Raw genomic sequence first — 6,986 nt, 5'->3', positions numbered from 1 at the left:
AAAGGAATGGGTAGAGAAGGAACACTGGCTCTGAGGTCATCAGAACAAGCACAGAATTTTTTGACATATGCCCCACGAAAGATGCTAAACGGCTTCTCCCTGAAAGAGTAAAGGGAGAATATCTTTAAAGGCAGCACTAGATCTAGACCAACATGGTTGGAAGTAGTATAGGCAAAATTGCAGTGCCCAATAGGCTCACAGCAAAGTGGGAAAATAAAACATCAGAGATGTGACCATCTCCCTGGAGTTATTTAATCCTTAACACTTTCCCTTAAGGTACATGAGGTTGGTGGAGCCCAGCACACTGCCCTTCCAAGGGGGTTATTGCAACTGAGCAGGGAAGCCTCAAGAGTGAAGGTCTAACAGCAGAGCGAAGGAAGCGCAAGGCAGTGGGGGACAGTGGGGATGGCTGCTTCCGGCGGGGCTGTAGACGGGGTGGCAGCATCATGGCGTGTTAGCCTTTTCAAGTTCAATTCGCCCCAGTGTGATCAGATTCTAGGAAGTCCAGTTACATTAGTTACACTCGCCAGACACTAATTGGTGAGCCAGGAGACCAATTCATTCATTTGCAATCGGAGTATACTTTGACTAAAGAATTATTCTGCTTGAGAGATCAAATTATATGCCAGTCGTTTGCTTGGGGAACAAAGAATAAGAACAAGGAAACTGGATAGTGTCCAAAAGAAACTCTTATCAAGATAATGGAGCCTGTCATTACCCCATTTGGGAAGTCTCAGCATAAAGAACTGTTTGGGGTTCCTCTAAACGCTTGTCACACTGTCTGCCCTTCCAAACCCCTGACATGGGGCCCCTGGTAAGTAAGAGACACAGGAGACTCAGATAGACCAGGTCCAACCAGAGCATGGGTGAACTTGGGCCACAGCCAGGTTGGTTCGTTTCATGATTTTTCATGTTCGATTCAGTTGCTTCAGAAGGGTGGCATTTGACCGTCTTTTTGTTAAATTAAGGGACTAGAGCTCAGTTACTTTAGGTGAAGTCTTGTGGTCCAAAGGGGCTCATGATGGGTCTACTGAAGGGTTTCCTGAGCTGCAGGAGAATCCATCAGCCCCAGCTCCTTCAACACCCTTACACATGACTGGGCAACAACATAGAGGGGAGGATGAAACAGAAACAGAAGTTACCACCCGTACGCATGACAATCTAGAAAGACTGAACCACCAGCTAAGTCAACCTGATTAAATGTACCCAAATCACACCTGTCTTTGAGTCTAAAAATCAACTGTACCAGTCCTGGATGGTGGGGGTGGGTGGTGGGTTTTTCCATGTGTAAAAACCATTATAATGTTCGAATCGACTGGAAACATAACAGGAGTGCAGTGGGAAAAGGCGCCACCAAAAGTGAATGGATCTAAGGGCATCTTAATTGCTGCTCAGGTGTGGGGTGGGCCTGAATGAGGAGGAACTCACTTCCCTCTGGATGAACCAGACCATACCTCAAGTACTAGCTCAGCTTCATCTGGCCAGTTGGTGCACTAAAACCACTGGTGCTCACAGTGTGGTCCCTGGACCACCAGCACCGGCATCACCTGGGCACCTGTTAGAACTGCAAAGTCTCGGGCTGCAGAGTGGGTCCCAGCAATCTGCGGGAGCTCCGAGGCTCACTCTGCACTACACAAACCTGCGGGGAACGCTGCCTGTGCGGCGGGCTCACTCGCCCAGCCGGGGACATCCAGGTGAGTAAAGCAGGGCCCTGAACTGCAGGGACAAAGCAGGGCCAGTGGTGGTGGGGAAGGAGATTTTAGAGATGATGGTAGCTGAAGTCAGGAATGTAAGCTGGGGTCCGACTGGCTGGCAAGGGCGTAGGGACAAAGGGGATGAGGGAGCCCAGGAAAACCAGTTCTGCTCCAAGTCTCTGGGCCTCCAGGTGAAAGAGGCACCACATGGGACAGGGAGCCCAGGAGGAAGGGTGGGGACAGGGAGCCCAGGAGGAAGGGTGGGCACTGGGAACAATGAACGCTTTGTCTCTTCTCTTCCCTCTTGACGGACTCTGGTCCCTTGGCTTCATGGACCTGGGACACGCACTCACCCCCGTGCTTTCTCCCCAGGCCCTGCTTCCCCCTCCCTCTTCGAACTTCCCACTGGTCACGTCCACCTGCACAAAAGCTTAACCTGCACCTTCAGTTGATGCAGCCCTGGAGGGGTGGGAGGGGGTCCCGAGACAAGATACTACACTGAAGGACCAGCAGCAGGGCTGGCCGAGACTGAGCCACAGATGACAGCAGCCCAGACCCCTGGACGGCGGTGTCCTCTCCACCCAGCGTGGGGCGGGGAAAATGTTGGGAGGTTCCAAGGGTGGGGGTCTGGAAGGCGTGATGAAAAGGAGGAGTAAGGCTGGGGGTGACGCAGATGAACCTGGGGGTCACCTGTGAAATGAGGTCTGGACCTGTCATCATCCGTGAAGAGGCACGAAGAACAGGGAGGGTGGAGGCTCGTGGCCGGGAGTGGTGTCTGGCAGCAGCACATCAGGCTGAGGTTCTTCAAGCTGCTAAGGTCTGGTGTGGCCATGGGATAAAGAAAGGTCACTGGGCAGAAGGGGTCCAAGAACCGAGGCGCTGCTGGACTCTGCACTTCAACGTGACCCCGACCTGCTGTTCCCAGACACTTGCTTTCACAGACCTATCAATTTTCAGATAAATGTTATTTGGGGTCATTTTTGTCCCCACAAGCCTGCCATGTTTTATTTGGTAAATGAAGATGTTTTGAAAGCCCAGTTTTCATCACCATTGTTTCATAAACGTATAGATGTTTAAACAAAAAGAATCGGGGATGACAGAGGATCAGATTCAAGGACCATCCTTCCTGAGACCTGTTTTCTCATTTTGCCACAGATCAGTCCCTTTTCATCCTGGTGGCGCTGTCCACACATCAGCATCTGGGGGCCAGCGGTGAGAGCCAACGGCAGATGCCAGGGGAGCATCCCTGCCTGAGAGGGACCGAAGCCGTCCAGTCTCCCCCGGACAGCCCCGCTTCTTACTTCCTATCCCAGAGCCATGATTGCTGGAGCATCCGTCCATTTACACCAGTGTCCTGGTTGGGATGAGTTGACATGGCCCCCGCGCCCTCCCACATCTGGCCCCTGCTCACTGGCCTCCAGCCCGGCTGGCCTTGCTTCCTGTCCTCAGCCACACCATGTGCCCTTTCCCCGCAGGATCTGGAACTCTCTGCTCACATCCTTATCTCTCCCTCAACAGGGAGTATGGGCCTTTCAAGCCAGTGAAACAACACCAAAGCAGAAGAGGAAAGCCATGTGGGCATCACAGGAGGGGGTGACACTGGTGGTAAATGATCCAGATTCAAACCCAGACTGACCATCCCCAATACTGTGGATCTTCACACGTCTCTGGGCCCCAGAATTGGAGGGGAAATATGAGGGGAGCCCAGCTCTTAGCAGGAGCCCAGCAGGACCACCATTGGACCCTTGGGAAGGGCATCAGACCCAAGCCACCACTCTCAGTCTTGGAGATGAGGCCTGTGTCCAGCCTTTCATTCTGATTCTGAGGATAGAGGGCAGTGGTTCCAAACAGCAATCAAAGTGGACAGAGAAGAGCATCCTGAAGGACCTTATCACCCAAAAGGAAAGCTTTTTATTAAAAAAAGGAGGATCATCTGTTGCCCACATTGGCTGAAGAGCCCACTGTAGTCCCAAAGTGACCTCAGGTGGCAGGGGTGGCCCCAGGGACTGGGAAGCTGTGGCCATGGCTGCTTGGCTCCAGAGAGCTGGTTCACATTGAGTTTGAGGCAGTGGTTCAAATCCACTTCTTTGTTCATGAACAACCCTCAAGTTAGGCTTCCTTTTGGCCTTGACAGGTGGTGTTGAAAACCACAACACCTACTATAAAACTCCAAGGAAATTGGAACGAAAAAAGAGTCTTAAAACGGTATAGGGCAATGACGAGCACCTAACACTCAGCCAAACCAAAGAAAACAAAAGTACCTTAAAAACAGCACAGCCATAATGGAGTTCTTATGCACGGCCAGCGAAGAAGGCAACGTGATTGATGGCCTCCACAAAGCTCTCACTGGGTCTCAGCTAGTTCCTTGAGTGAGAAATGTTTCGTCCATATTTCCTTCTTCCTTGTAACAACACAAGACTCAGAGAGCCAGTGCACATGTGTGTATGTGTATGTGTGTGCTGCACCCACGCATGGGCAGTATCCCCCAGGAGATGCCTGACCAACCATCTGGGTGGATTTAATGGAATGAAGCACATTTTTGCCGTAGCCTTTGATCGGGCTGAGAATTGACCACCAGGGAGTCCAGTCCAGGAGGGAGCTGACCTCAGGCCAAGAGAGCCAGCCTGGCTTTACCCAAGGCTGGGGGAGAGCTGCATGACCTACCCCACCTCTGGGGTCACTTCCGAGCCATTGGTGGCCTGGGCTCTGAAGAGGGGCTCTGGACTGGTAGGTGAGCTGGTGCCTAACCCTTTCCTCTTGCCGAAAGTGCCAGGGCACAGGGAGGGCTTTAACCCTTTCTCATTCAGCCAAAAGACTTATTCAGAATTCTCTCTCCTCCTCTGGGCTTGCCTCACACATTCTCAGGAAACCGGATTAAGCCCTCTTGCCTCTCTCCACGAAGCCTTTTCTCTCCACACTCATGGAGTCAGTGGCCCCACTCACTCCCTGTCTTCCTCTGGCTCACATGCAACATTGGACGGGGCCTAATTATTCTGCATATCACAATCTGGGTCCTCCTTGTGAAACCAGGAGCCACAGCTTCCACTCCCCCAGCACTGCATACCCAGCAAGATCTCAAACAGCAATTGAGGACAAATTGCAAAAGCTGTCATGCTCTCAGCACCCTGTACTTGACCACAAAGCCTCACATATGCTCTTCAGGTGAGACTCAGCCCACTTCACAGATGAGGAAAATTGAGGCTCGCAGAGGTGAAGTACCTACTCCCACGATCAAGTTTAATAAGTGAGCAGAGTGGGGAGAGCTCAGGACACAAACCCACGACTACCTGACTCGGATCCTACAAGCTCCCTGATGATACTCTTCTTGGTTGAGATTCCCTGATGGGATGTGATATTTCTCCCATAGTTTGTGTGCACCTGCCTTGCTCCAAAACAGTTTGATGCGATTTTCAAAACCACATATGGTGTAATAGCAAGGAGAGAAATGTTTAACAAGACCATGAAAACTAATGGTAGGTTAGAAAACAAAGCCAGGGGAAATTTTCAACACAAAATTGAGAAATACCGTAAGGTCTTCCACCGAAGGACCTTAGTTGCTAGAGAGCAATTGGAATTGTGGCTCTAAGCTTCCTAGCAGCCAAAGCAAAGAAGGAAACAAGATCAGTGTAAAAGTTAACTCATCTGTTGTTCTTTTTTTTTTTTTTTCTTTTTTTGCGGTACACGGGCCTCTCACTGTTGTGGCCTCTCCCGTTGTGGAGCACAGGCTCCAGACGCACAGGCTCAGCGGCCATGGCTCACCGGCCCAGCCGCTCTGCGGTATGTGGGATCTTCCCGGACCGGGGCACGAACCCGTGTCCCCTGCCTCGGCAGGCGGACTCTCAACCACTGCGCCACCAGGGAAGCCCCCTCATCTGTTGTTCTTAGAGGCATTAGTTTTCTTGTTCCCAAGCCCTGAAAAAATGTCTCCCAAATGGCCTCACGGACAGATTACCTGGGTGAAACACGGCAGCTTTCAAATCATATTCCCACATCCCTGGGGTGCCATGGGTGTGATGAAGAGAAGGGCGAGGAAGCTACCTCTGCTCCTGCACCCACCTCCTCCCCACCAACCTCAGCTCCAGCAGGGCAGAGATTACACTTGAATGCTACGGTGGCCTGTGAAGCCTAGAGATAGGCAGCTCCTGCGTGTCAATTCACGGCCATCAGGAATTTTGACTTTGACTCTATTAAAATCTTCCATCTTATCCTATTTTCTAGCACCCAGAACTCCCAGGAGGCTTTCATTTTTCTATGCAAACAGACACACAAGGATCTCAGTCCCGTGCAAGAAGCCCCGCATCTGGACCCCCTTGTCCCTTTCTCCTCTCCTCCTCCTCTTCACTGGTAGGAGCCCTCAGTGCCTTTCCTGAGCTGACAAACCCCCTTGGAGGTGGTTTTTCTCTTGACCTTATTATTCTCTCAAGAATTCTCCAGTAGAGCTTTTGTCTCTTCTCTCCTCGAAAGGAGGGAGAAGGGAAAAACACTCCACACTCAGCAGAGAGAGAAGGACTGTGTCCCCCTCTTAAAATATACAGAATGTCCTTGATTATAATATGGCGTGGATTATATAGAAGTCTTGTCCTGAGTTGATAACTGTGTTGGAAGAGGAGGAAGGGAGAAACAGCACAGTAAAAGTGTCTCAACTGAGACAATTCCCGATTTCAGAACTGTTAAAAACCGAACCCACAACGTGTATGTGTGAATCAACAAAACAGTTTGATTAGAAAAGATTTTTTTCTGATAGTTCCTCGCAGTACAAAACAGAGAGCTTAGACGTCATCTACTCAATGCCCCTAAAGGTTATATATCTTCCCTAAGTTTCCCGACCCCTCCCTGATCAAAGTTCTTTTCCGTTCCACCTGATGACTCTTTACAGATTTCTAATAAAACTAAGAACCTACAACTCCTTGATCACCACTGCCTCTCCAGTAGCAAACTGCAATGATAGCTTCAAGATAAGTGGAGATAAGAGAGCCAGACTTTTTGAAGCTGGCTTCCTGGTTGAACCAGAAATACCTTGCCTCCCTTGTCCTGTGGCCCAAGGTGAGGAGGACCCTCCCTGGGGATGGCGCAACTTTCTCCAGGTCCTCCTGGAAGCTGTCCTCATAGAACCGTAGAAACTTACACAGGGCAGGGGCTCGTTAAATTTCCCTTTTGTTTTTCAATAGGGCGACCTGCAGTGGGAAGCTGATGAGGTTGCTCCAGACTGATTCCAAAATCAGAGGCCACTGAGCTCTTCTGATGAGGGCTTGGCGGGGCATGGAATCATCAGGGGTATCAGGGGTATCGGTT

Source organism: Hyperoodon ampullatus, assembly GCF_949752795.1.
Source record: "Hyperoodon ampullatus genome assembly, chromosome: 1".
NCBI classification, from domain to species: Eukaryota; Metazoa; Chordata; class Mammalia; order Artiodactyla; family Ziphiidae; genus Hyperoodon; species Hyperoodon ampullatus.
The sequence above is the reverse complement of the archived record's forward strand: the minus strand, read 5'-3'. Positions refer to the sequence as shown.